Here is a 13,305-nt window from a genome sequence, read left to right on the forward strand (position 1 = left end):
TTCTCTTCTCCTTCCTCCACTGTCCCAATTAATTGGGGAGAATCTCTACAAAAGCTTTCCTAAAGTACTCTGTTTTTAGGAGCTTTTTAAAAATGTGCAGGGAGGACACCTGCCACAACTCCTGTGGGAGCAAATTCCACAAACAGGGCATCATTGCTGAGAAAACCAGGTTTCTTGTTGATGCTTTCAGGGCTTCTTGAGGTGACAGTACCTGCAAGTGTGAGATCTGTGAGGATCAAGTCAAACAGGCTGCTGAACAGAAGACATTCAAGTAAATATCTTTATATGTTATAACCAAACCCCTGACTCTGTCAAAGAAGGGGGATGGCAAACAATGCAAGCAAACAAGGGTTGGGGTAATACTGTATGATCAAACTTCCTCACCCCAACAACCAGTTTGGTCACCATGTTCTGGATCTCCTGAAGCTTCAAGGTTAGGCTCATATAGAGTGCACTACACTACTCAGTTTTTGAGACTACCAGTGCACAGATCAATGTTGCTCGGGATCTGTCACTCATGTAGGGATGCAGCTGGACAAGTGACAAGCAACATAAGACATTGTTAATGTTTTATGGGTAATGCCATTTTTCTGTTTCTTTACAAATAAATTCCATGTAAATATTACCAAAATAACACCCAAGTCTCTTCAAAATAAAATTTACATGATCCCAGTAAATGTTGCTCATTGAGCAAACATCTAACCCCCCCTAAAAATTGCTTCATTTTTGTTATGAAGTTTAAAAATAACAGTGCAGACTCTTATTTACTATATAATAAAGGTTAAAAGTAGCAGTTTTGTTCAGCCTTGAAACTCACTGGGAAATTTTGACTTGTCTACTTGAATGACTGATGGGAATAAGATTGAACATATGTGGTGGCTCCTTCATATGGTTCAGCATAGTACACATAGACAACAATGATCTCTGTGCATATGCTCCTTATAGCTTGTTACCTCTGACACATGTGCAGTTAAAATGAAACACCTTAGTATAAAAGAAGTCCAACTATTATCAATAACACTTTTATTTACATAACACTTTCCCATAGTTTACCTGAAAAAGTACAGCAACACCAAAATTATCAACACCACAGCCAATTAACCCACAAGCTTTCAGTATGCTGATGGATGCCAGTCTTGAATTTCAGGAGATATCAGACACTGAACACCACTTTTGTATTTAAGAAACAAATATAACCGATACCTAAAAGTACTTGTACTTGTCAGATCAGATTCATGCCTTAAACTAATCCTAAAACATTTGGGATTTGATTTAGCTGTGACACGTAACTGGTGTCCCGGTGAATTTAAAGCCAATGGCTTCACTTTGGCAAGGTCAAACTCATTAATTCCAGTGCATCAACACTTGGCCAAAGATGGTGGATTTTTAAAAAAGTTTGTGCCCATAAATTTTTCTCCAGATACATGTGATGATGGTTTGGCAAATGAAAACCAGAGTAATACTGTGGACTGAGTACTGTAGTAGGGAGAACAAGAAAACCTAGGTAAAACACACCCTTCCTTATTTGCTGATTTCCACAGGCTACCTGGCCGTGCAGTTTTATAAAACTATGAAGCTGCAGACAGTCATGTCGTCTAAGGATCAGAAAATAAATTGTCTCCTTTTTTATTGTGACATCTTTTGAACGACAGCTTTTCCCATAGCTTTTAATCTATAGAGTCATTTGCTATGGCTTACCATGGAGATAAAGAATACACCTGGCTCTAAAAATGTATTCGAATTTTTAAAATCCAAATAAACTGAGAGCCAGTCCAGTGATGATGCTCAGCCAAATTGCTCAGGGAATACAATCTCATTATCCAGGTGCTCCTTATCTCCTTGGCAGCAACTGTGGGTGAATGACAGAGCTGGAATCATTCAATTATGACTCCATCATCGTACAGACTTTCTGTCATGCACAGAGTACTAACTATTGTCAGAAACTAGTGTACCATTATTTTGACCTTGGAAGACTATTCTTGGATACTACATTAGTCAGCTGCCAAGCTTTGGATTCACCAAACCCATTGCATTCAGAGGTAAATTGATAGGAAGAACTATTCCATCCTACTTCATTGGCTCTGGGTCTCCAATGTAATTATGGAAATGAAAAGGTGCGCCAGACACAGAATCTATTCAGAAAAAAAAGCTCCCATATTTGCATGAAACACGGTGGCTGTATGTTATTCCTATGTGAAGACACCAGTTCACATAGCCGGGGTCTCTATATGATGTCAGCTATGTTGTGAATGCATGGGGGAGGCCCTGTACATGCCCAGAAACAGTCCACAGTTGAATGTTTGAACTGACTCAGCAAAATGTAATTGTGCTGGAGGTGCTGCTGGATCTAGGATGGAACATTCACTCCTGATAAGTCATCATGCAAGTGATGCTCCCCATGTTACAATTCTCAGGTGATTAACATGTTTACAGGACATGGGTAGGTGCTATCTTTGTTAAGAGGAAGGGCCCTGGCAAATTTGTAGTGTCATAAAAGGGCACAAAATTGTTTATTAATTAATGTATATTAATTAATCCTTTATGTTGTAAGCCGCCTAGAGTGGTCGAAATGACTAGATAAGCGGGGTATAAATACAATAAATAAATAAATAAAAATACATAAATAAATGTGTTGCTATTATATTTTTACTGCTAGGAGATGGGGAAAGTTATTGGATGGATTTTCTGTCTCCTGTGCTAAAAAAAACTTCGCTGGCTTTGGGTACTATATATGCCTCACCCTTTCGGGAGTGGGGGCATTTGTTAGTCTACCTCAGGCAGCAAAATGTCTTGGGTTGGCCCTGCATGTATTTATGGAAACCAATCCCAAGCCTAAAGAAGGGAAAATTTATGCACTGATCTCTTGCCATCTTGCTTCACTGCTTGGTTACAAAAGTGTCCCGGTTCCTGGTAACTGCAGTTTACTCTCTGAGTATTTCGGTTTTAACGTTTTGTTCATTAGAAGGAAGCTAGGCCTTCTCTAGCCATATTCTCTAGCTGGTACTACAACAAAGTTTAAGAGGATTTCCCTGCAAACCTGTCCCTTCACACCAACGTTCCCCAACCTGGTGTCCCATCGGTGATGGATGGGGATGATGGGCAATACAGTCCAACATACCTGGCAGGGACACCACTGAGGAAGGCTGCTTCCTTAAAAACCTTATCTGAAAGAGAAGTTGAAGAAGCATCCAGTCAAAAGAATGACAAAATGGATGAAAAGCAAGAGACATAATGGAAACATTCTCTTGGGAGCAACAGTTGCGCCACTGGAGTGAAGGGTGCATTAAAAAAAAAACATTTACAGAATTGAAAAAAAAAAAAGAGAACTGTAATTCCCAGTGGTAAGAAACAGCACGGTGGCACCAACTGGGGTCATGGGTTTGGTGACTGAATTAGACTCCACTACAGCTTCCTCTCCTTTTTCCTGCAGGAAGTGTGAGTCACGTGCATTTAGCAACACCATAGTGAAGCTATCAGACTCACAAGCTTCTGTTCCAGCCACACTTATTGTATTCAGGAAAATAACAACAAAGGGAGCCATGCAGTCCTTACACACTACAAATGTAGGAGAAAATGGTGCTTTTATTAGACCACTGAAAAAAGGTGGTGCTGGAGAACTCCTGTTTGGTACCCTGACCCACTGGCCTGTCGGGACTCTTTTTGTCCCCTGTGCTATCTAACCTTTACATGAAACCGCTGGGTGAGGCTGCCAGTAACCAAAGCTATTTCAGTTCTGGACTGGTGCCTGATGTCAGTAATGGGGCAAAACTTAATCCAGACAAGACAGAGGCACCCCTGAACAGTCAAAAGGCAGATCAAGGAAAAGGGATGCAGCCTGTACTGAATGGGGTTGCATTCTCCCTGAAAAGATAGATGCGCATCTTGGGGGAGCTCCTGGATTCACCTCAAGAGCCTCAATGCCCAGGTTTCGACAGTGGTCAAGAGTGCCTTTGCACAGGTAAAACTAGTGCACCAGCTGTGCCTGTTCCTAAAGAGGTCTGACCTGACCACAGTGACACATGCCATCATGGCAGGATTACTGTAATACACTCTACATGATGCTGCCTCTGTAAAGTGTTTGGAAACTTCAAGAGGTCCAAAACGCAGTTGCCAGATTGCTTACGGGACTGGTCCCAGGTATCACAAAATCCCACCTATTACAGCACTGGCTGCAAAATCCATTTCTAGGTACAATTCAAAGTGCTGTTTTTTTACCTATAAAGCCTTAAACAGCTTGGGTGAAAGCTATCTCAAGGACCATATCTCCCTTTATGACCTTGCCTGCCTGTTAATATCATCAGGAGAGACCTTTCTCTCGGTCCCACCACCTTCATAGGTGTGTTTAGTGGGGACACAGGAGAGGGGCTTCTCTGTCACTGCTCTCAGACTCTGGAACTCCCTCCCACAGGAGGCCAGAATGGCCCCATCTTTGCCGGCCTTCTACAACCAGGCAAAGATCTTTCTTTTCAGGCAAATTTTCTCTTAATGACTGATTGCTTGAGTGGGGTTTTTTAACAGATAGTTGTGCCTTACTGGTCTGAATGTGTTTTTGGTGTTGTTTTTGTTTATTGTCTTTTAATAGTGGTGTCTGTTTAATCCATGTTAGTATTTGTATACTTACTTTTAGCTTTAAATATTGTCTTTTTATCTTTTAATGATGCAAGCTGCCTTCGGTTCTTTTTAAGGAGAAAGGAGAGATAAAAATATTTTAAATAAAATAAATAATGGGTGGAGGTTTAGTCATATTTAAAGAAAACCCATTGCAATTTAACTTTCCTCTGAGAAATGTTCTTTAATCTGTCTAGATCCCCACTATTCATTTTGTCAATCCATGCACAGAAAATGCTTACTCTTAGCTGGACTATTAAAAAAATATTAAAACACATGCAGGATGGTCTGCAAATGGAGAGCAATGATCTGAGCTGCAAGAAATACAGGTTTTGTTTCTAGTTCTGTCTGAGACCCTGCTGTGTGTCTTCAAACAAGGACTGGCCTTTCTTACTCATCTCAAGAAACTGCTTGCGGCAAGGATGGTTCTCTGTTTTTCTTACTCTGCACATTCCTTATTGAGCTCACTGGGGATTCCAGGTGCGACTGTAATGCAACCCAAACAGTAATGATCTGATGATCTGACACTTGTCTCCTTTTTTCTCATGTAAAAATCTATGAGTAATTTTGTTGGGCCTGTTTAGAGAGTTTGAGTGCAAAGTGCTCCAAATAAACACTGGGAAGAGAGTTAAGGTGTGAACTCAATTTCTCATCTACCTCTCCCGAGGTGTTAATAGCTATGCCTTGCTAGGATCCTTGCAATGCTAATGTTAGAGCACACAGTGGGAGGGATAAACTCTCTGTTGCATTCAAAGAAGCTATAGAAACCTATTCTAATATATTAGTTTATCTCTCAAACGTTTCTAGGTTCTAGACAGAAATACTGCTGCTACCAATATTTCAGGAATAGCATTATAATTCTAGCATGGGGTAGAGAATATATTGCCTTCCTGATTTCTTGGCATACAACTTTTTAAATTCATTACTATACTGGGTGGGGGTTGATGGGAGTTGCCAGACAAAGTATCAAGGGCAAATGATTCACCATCTCTGCTCCAATCCTTAAACAAAGATTAGTGGTAAGTAATCATAGAATTATGCAAGGGACGTGGTGGCACTGTGGGCTAAACCGCAGAAGCCTGTGCTGCAGGGTCTGAAGACCAACAGTCGTAAGATCGAATCCACGTGACGAAGTAAGCTCCTGTCGCTTGTCCCAGCTCCTGCCAACCTAGCGGTTTGAAAGCATGCAAATGCAAGTAGATAAATAGGGACCACCTCGGTGGGAAGGTGACAGCGTTCCGTGTCTAAGTCGCACTGGCCATGTGACCACGGAAGTTTGTCTTCAGACAAAACGCTGGCTCTATGGCTTGGAAACGGGGATGAGCACTGCCCCCTAGAGTCGAACACGACTGGACAAAAATTCTCAAGGGGAACCTTTACCTTTACCTAATCATAGGTATCGTGTTTTGATATTGCTCTGTTTATCTTGTTGTTAGCCACCCAGAGTGGCCTGGTTGCCAGATGGTGCAGGGTATAAATCCAATAAATAAATAAATTTTCTGGAGGACCAAAGCAGACAGCTGACTTGGAATATATTTGCATAAATTTATGTGTGTGTCAAATGAGAGTACTCCCAAATAGCAGTGTGAAACAGCTATCCCTTGTCTCTGATTACCAGCCTGTACCTGTTGTTTCGGTGCTTTTGCAATAGATTATCCTTTGTGCAACATATAGAATGGACAACATATTACTCTTCAAAATCTTGTTTACTCCAATCAGCTTCTGGTGAATTCAAATATCATGCTTCCTTTTGGCAGCACCAACACAATGTTGCCATAATGAACTAAATAGAATGTTAATCCCAACCAGAAAGAAACCAATTGAAAGTAACGGAATTCACTTTAATTCTGACCAGCAAATCCCATTCATTTCAATGGGTCTACTCTACCTTGGACCCTGAGTTTAGGCACTCCCAACACATTCTTCATTATGACCAGTTTACGAGTACCATTCATGTTATGATGACACAATGTAGGATCTAAAGCAGACCTGGGCAAAGTGCGACCCAAGGGCCACATATGTCCTGCAAGCCGCTCCTGTCCGGCCCAGGGACAGTTATGAACATCAAAACCATTTATAGCTTTTTGTCTAAAGTTGATTAGTTGCTTGGTTTATTTCTAAAAGCAAAATTGTTTAAGTTTTCTGAAGTGGAGGGGGGGCGCCCTCCAAGTCAGCTGAGAATATATGCCAGTGCCATGTATCTCCTAAAACTCTATGCTTCCATGTCCCACTGTACACACTCAACAGTTGGAGGAGGGATTTATTGCATGTTGGTTTTGTGGCATACTATTTCAGTTGTGTGCATTTTTACTGGGAAGGGAGTCTCGCAATATTCTGTTCAGTAAGGCGTCCTTCTCAGGAAGTGCGCATTGGGTTGCTTAGGCTACAGCAATAAGCTTGTCTATCTATCCTGGAGTAAGCCCACTTGAATTCAATAAATCTTACTTCTCGAAAGACATCCGTAGGATTCAGAAATGTTACCTTTCCTCCCATGCACTATGATACTTAGATTACTTACAGAGAGAGAGAGAGAGAAAGATTGAGAGAGAGAGAGAGAGAGAGAGAGAGAGAGAGAGAGAGAGAGAGAGAGAGAGAAGGCTCTATTGCAGACCTGGGCAAGGTGCAGCCCGAGGGCCACATACAGCCCGCGAGCCACTCCTGTCCGGCCCACGGACAGTTTTGAACATCAAAACCATTTATAGCTTTTTGTCTAAAGGTGATCAGTTGCTTATCTTTAACATACCGCTTAAAAACCTCTTTAGTATTTGTGAAGATTAATAAGTTTAAAATAAAAACAATAATCACATCACTGTATTTGCGAAGGCTTTCACGGCCAGGATCTAATGGTTGTTGTGGGTTTTTCGGGCTTCTTGGCCGTGTTCTGAAAGTGGTTCTTCCTAACATTTCGCCAGTCTCTGTGGCCGGCATCTTCAGAGGACAGCAAACTGTGCTCTGGGTAGGCTTGAGAGTGGGTGGAGTATTTATGGCTGCGAGAAGGCTAGTTTGTGAGATAGGCTATTGTCCTAATCAGGAGATGGTTGATTAGTGTGTTTTGTTGTGGCTGTATTGTTTTGATAAGGAGGGGAGATTATCTGTCCCTGTGGTTGATGGGTGTCATTAGCTGGTTTTTTGTGTGCAGTAATCCCTTGACCTTGTGGCTGGGTGGAGTTCGTTGTAGTCTTTCAAATCTTGAGGGCACTGGGTGGAGTTCGTTGACCTTTTGCACTCTGTGTTTTTGAGAGCTGGGAGCCAGGTTTTGTTGACTGCACAGGGAAGCCATTGAAATCCACAAGCATCAACAAAACTTCAACCGGAAGGAGGAATGTCGAAAACTCAACAAAGCCTGGCTCCCAGCTCTCAAAAACACAGAGTGCAAAAGGTCAACGAACTCCACCCAGTGCCCTCAAGATTTGAAAGACTACAACTTCCATAATCTAACAGCCAACTATAGGAGCTACAGGCCTGCTTGTGGGAGGTACACCTGTTGGGAAAGGTTATTATATAAAGATACAGGTCTGTCCTTTCTCTCCTTTATCGGGTTCTTCTTCTCTCAATGGCTGAGAACAAGGTAACTATAATGTTGAAAATGATAAGTAGACAAAGCAAGGTTGACTTTTGTCTCTACCATAGCAGAGAATCCCAAATGTTTGGAAGAACTGCAGAAGTCCCGTAACCCTACTTGTATATATTCTTACCATCCTTTTTGCAGAATTGTGGGCCTCCTTCTATTTCTGTACACAAAATAACATGACAGGCAGAGCCACCCAATATCTGCCATCACTAAAAGCTATCAGATTAAACAAGGCCCCCCAATGATAATTTTCACTGGTTTGCATTAGATCAGTAATAAGACCCATGCTGTTACCCAGATATCCTGAATATCACTTCCCTTCTCTCTTCCCAGCATGGCCAATGATAAGGGTTACTGAGATTGTTAACCCAAAATACTTGGAGGGTGTCTTAAAGCCTACATCTGTTCTATCTGCAATATATGCTATCCAAACACTCTGCCTCTCTTTCACACACACCGTTGCTACACAAGGTGCCAAAGAAATAATCAGCCGTCCACACTGAACCTGCTGCATCTGACTTACTGTCCACAAGTATCAGGGCAATCAGAACATGTGGAACATGTGTATATGTGTTTTAGCCCATGATTTCAGATAGCCTTTTGTAATCAAAACAAACTTTAGGATTAACAAACTGGAAGAAATAGGAATAATTACTCCAGTTACTACAAAGCTTGACCTCCCAACCTCATCATTCCTACTCCCTTTGGCACAAAATCAGAAAGCTCACTTTAATTCCCTTTTCTAAATGGGAAAGTGTGGTTAATTGGTCACTGACCCGTTGAAAATGATGTTGCAATTGCTCTCCATTGTATTCTCATGAACAAAGAAAGAAGACAACTTCTGTTATAAACAGTGTCCCCAACACGCCCATGGTTGAAAAAGCAACAAGTGGCCTGCTGTACAATATGAACACAGTACTGTATTTGTATTGCTGCCGAGACCTGAGCTTTGCAGCACTGTGTTTGCAACCGTGCGCCCGGGTGCATCCAATGCGCACCAGTTCAGCACAAACTGCACATCAGTCAGGGATGGACACAACTGTGCTTGAAGCACTTAGGACAGCAGTGCTGGGCACACTACGGCTGTGGCACCAGTCACACTAGTCTTGTGAACCAGTTCCCTTCAGATACGAGCGAGCGGGTATACAGCACAGATTATCCTAAAGCAAGTACAACATCCAAATCAGATTTACAGACTCCAAGGAATAACAAATATCATTCCATTCTCTCTAGAACATGGAACAGCCAGCATTCTAGGCCCTGTAGACGCGCCAAAGGTAACATGCTGAGGAAACCTGGGCACATGGTCCCTTCTAGATACTCAATTCCTGAAATGTATTTGCATTTCAATTTCTGTTCCCCCCTTACTGCTCCTATCTGTTTCTTTGAGAGGGAGAAAGGAAGAAGTGTTTGCATGTCTTGGCAAGGCCCCAAATGTTACTGCCGGCCTGGGTTTTGCTAGTGCCACAAACTCCCCCCTGCAGCCTTTGACTCTGGGGCCCTGTGCCTGCCTACCTGCATGGGGCAACCCCATATCATCCCACCCCCACCAGGCTGTTGCCAGATTGCTCAGGGATGGCTCTTTATTACCTTGATTATATAAGGAAGGAAGAAATAAAGAATTGCTCTTTTCCCCCCTCCTCCTTTTGTTTTTGTTTAAAAGCTCTCTTCCTCCCACCCTTCGCCACCCCAATCACGGGAATGATTAAAGGATGTAAATTGGCGGGGGGGGGGCGGAGAGAAGACAAAAGCTTTCTTGCTATTAATAGGAGCCGGGAGGGAAAAGGAGAGGAAATGGGAGGCTTGCAGCAACGCTTCCATGACTTGCCTTCCAGACTGAGGCCAGCGTGCCTGTGAAACCTAAACCTAAAGCAGCCCGGAGCGGTTTCCCCATTGCACACATCGCGGCAAGAAGAGAGGGGATGGTTGCCTCAGTGGAAAGGAGGAGGAGGAGAAAGGAGGAGGAGGAGGAGGGGGAGGAAACCGGGCTTTAGGCCGTTTCCCGCCGTAGCAGGAAAAGCAGCCTCGAGAGGTGGGCCGCTGCCCGGGCCGGGAGCGGGAGTCAGCCTTTCCCACCTGCGCCCACAGTCTTTTCGCCCCCCCTCCGCCCCTGCCCACCGTCTCCGGTTGCCAGCCCCGACCCCACACGGGCGACAGAGAAGGGCCGCTGGCGGCGCTGAGAGGAAGCCGTAGGGCGCGCGCGCGGGGGGGGGGACACGCCCAGTCCCGAGGGGGTGGTGGTGGTGGGGTTGGGGGTGGAAGAGGCCACGCTTGCCGCTGCTTTTCTCTGTTTCTGCGCCGGTGGGCCTGAGCGGGCCGGAGGAGCGCGGCCGGAGGGAAAGGGGCTGGAGGGAAGGGGGCTTGGGCGTGGGCAGCGGGAAGGAGGAAGGGAGCGAGGTGGGGGGGGGGGTGCGCGCAGAACAAAAGAGCCGTACCCACCTGGGCGCTGGGCCGCGGAGGAGCTGCTGGCGGGGCTGGCCCCCCGGGGCGAAAGTGGGGGGGAGGAGGGGGGTGCGGGATCGCGGCGGTGCTGCTGCTGGTGCCTCTTTGCCTCCGGTTCCGTGCCCAGTTCTGCCACTCCAAGCGTTGCGAGAGGAGGGAAGCGGGTTGATGGAGTGGGGAATGGCAGGGGTGGCTAAAAATAGGCGCCTCTCACGCCCCGGCGGGGAGGCTAGCGCGTTATCGATACATCGATCGTAAGTATCGGTGGGTTCCAGACCATCGTTTCCTCTTTCCAGCGGCTGGTAAAGAAGAGTGAGGAGGAGGAAGAGGATGCGAGCTCCCAAGGCGCTCGCTCGCTCTCCCGTTCTCCGCCTCTCGATCGCTCCCGCCGCTGCCCGGTGTGCCAGGCGAGCCGTCCCTTCCTGGAGAGCAAGCCGAGGTGTCGGGGAGGATCAAGGGGAGGACGCGAAGTAGAGAGCCTGGGTGCGCGCTTTATGTCCTGTATGTCTGTTTGGCCCGTCTCTGTGTCGCGGGGAGGGGAGGGACGGGGACGGAGAGGCACACTTTTGCTCCACACGAGGGTTTTCCTGGCTACCGAGGGAATCCTGAGGGTTGAGGGATGCCGGTGGTGGAAGCCTAGGCAGCTTTGATGGTAGAAGCGTGGAGGGGGGGGGCGTGGGAGAAAGTAGAGCAATCGATTCGAGGGCCAAAGGTAATCTAAGGGAAACTTTCCCTTCTGGCGGAAGGAAGGGTTCAAACTCAGGTCTTCTTGCGGAAACCCCTCTCCCCCGCCCCCGTGCAAACTTGCATCCAACAGTTGGTATCATGTTACCTTACCTAAAAAGGACCACTGCTCAACGCACTGGAAATGCTGGCTTTATAAAAGAGCTGGGGTGGGGGCGGAGTGGGGTGGCAGCTGGCCATCGGGAGAGAGATGCCCATTTGCCCATCAAAACCACTGCCGGGCTCACCCACGCCCGCGGATCTGTCCTTACCGCTCTTGGAGTGGGACGCTGTTGCTCCTCGAAGTCTTTTAAGGTCCTGGCAATCAATCTGAGGGGCTGGGAGAGCTTGTGGGGGAGGGAATGCCCGGTTGGCTGCCTAGCGAAATGAAGGAATAAATAATAAATAAGTTTTCTGGGGGAAAAAAATTACCCTGATTAGTTCAAAGGAAAGGGGCAGCTTGGCCCCCGAGGTATGAACAGTCGAGTTTGAGCAGAAACCAAAATAAATCGTCAGCTGCCTGCTTTGTTTTTAGCAATTTGTTAATATGTTTTTGTTTCCTTCCCTAGAGAAGTTGGTAAGGAAATGTAAATGTCATTTTCGGCTTCTGAGTTTAAACTTAGCAGCCTTTTTATTTGGGAGCATGTCCCTATTTCAGAGGCTTAAAAAAATTTTTACTAACATGTGTTCCACTGGAAGAAGGGGCATGACAGGTTTTACAACAGCCAAGTTAAATTTGTTTCTTTATTTAATTTATTTGAGTAATATCAATCTGGAGACTCAGAACAAAAATTTAAAAAAATCTGTACAAATCAGAACAAAGAAAAGCACATATATGGGAGCACAAACAAAATTAATGCTAAAACGTACTTAAACAAATTGTAATATTAGAGCTCAATTACAGTGAAAAGCAACATGAACATGTATTAACAATGAGGTATACCACTGAAAGCTTCCAGTCTGTATGTACAATCAGATGTAAAGGGTGGGCTTTTCTAGAGCTTTCAGTTCATGGATGGAGTGAGTCAGAGCTTTATGACAGGCTTTGTGTAACATGAGTATAAAAATGGGAATGGTAGTCGATTTCAGGATCAGAGCTGACCCCATCATTAGCAGAGTGAGGTGGCTACCTACAAATGCTGGGTGTGGGATGTGGGGGGGGTTGCTGTGGCAAGATGCTAAATACTGTGTGCTACGCAGCCCCTAAGTTAATCTTGTCCACTGCTGGAAGATGTTGGGTCATCCTCTGTACTGAGGTAGGATTCAAGCACCAAGTCATCCTCAGTATTTGGAATGGGAGGGCTGCTATCTTGTTCTCTGCCGAGTCTTGGGCACCAAAATGAATTTATCATCGTTGGTCCTGGTTAGGATTATTTCAACATTTAACGGGCAGAGTTCTCGGATTTAAATGGAAGCTCCATAGGCCCAGCAGTCCCACTATTGCCTGATGGCAGAATGGCTGACACATTCCACATCCTGATACATATAATATCAAGAATGGTGTGCCCAAACCGGGGCAAGGATGTGCAAGGAAGCTAGACGTAATGGGAGAGTTATTTGCTCCACTAGCTCTCAAGGAGTGTTTAGTCCAGATGTCTCTTCCTGTCTAATGGCTAATGGGGTGCCTATGGGAAAGTCCAGAAGCTTCAGGATAGCTTCAATGCATGTAACTTCAAATGATCCCACAAGTGAAACAAATTGTAACTCAGAATTTAAAGCCAAACTGTCTCCTTAAAGACCAACACATCTATTACGACATAAGCTTGTATGAGTCACAATACATAATACAGTATTAGATACAGGCATATGGGAAGGTTGGGGTTGTAAGCAGTGAAGTCAGAGAGAAATGAAAGGTAGAAAATAGCACTGGGGGAAAGAAAAAAAAAAGAGCAACGTCTATGTTGCCTTGGGCATGTCATGAGAATGGCTGACGGTCAGATTCTAAAAGATCTCCTGTATGG

At 44.9% G+C, this 13,305-nt stretch overlaps 1 protein-coding gene across 2 annotated transcripts in view; it reads right to left on the reverse strand.

Annotated features, from left to right (window-relative positions):
• CPLX2 (complexin 2) overlaps window positions 1-11,845 on the reverse strand; it is a 170,188-nt gene extending 158,343 nt beyond the window's left edge. The window contains exon 1 of one of the 2 annotated variants that reach the window (XM_078385585.1): window positions 11,617-11,845. The gene's annotated coding sequence lies outside the window, so the exon portion shown is untranslated. Of the gene's footprint in view, window positions 1-10,618; window positions 11,050-11,616 lie in introns of those variants that run through there. The other variant, XM_072989971.2, reaches the window with a different exon arrangement.
• Between the last annotated feature and the right edge of the window lie 1,460 nt (window positions 11,846-13,305).

This window comes from Pogona vitticeps, chromosome 2 (assembly GCF_051106095.1).
Source record: "Pogona vitticeps strain Pit_001003342236 chromosome 2, PviZW2.1, whole genome shotgun sequence".
Classification (NCBI taxonomy): Eukaryota; Metazoa; Chordata; class Lepidosauria; order Squamata; family Agamidae; genus Pogona; species Pogona vitticeps.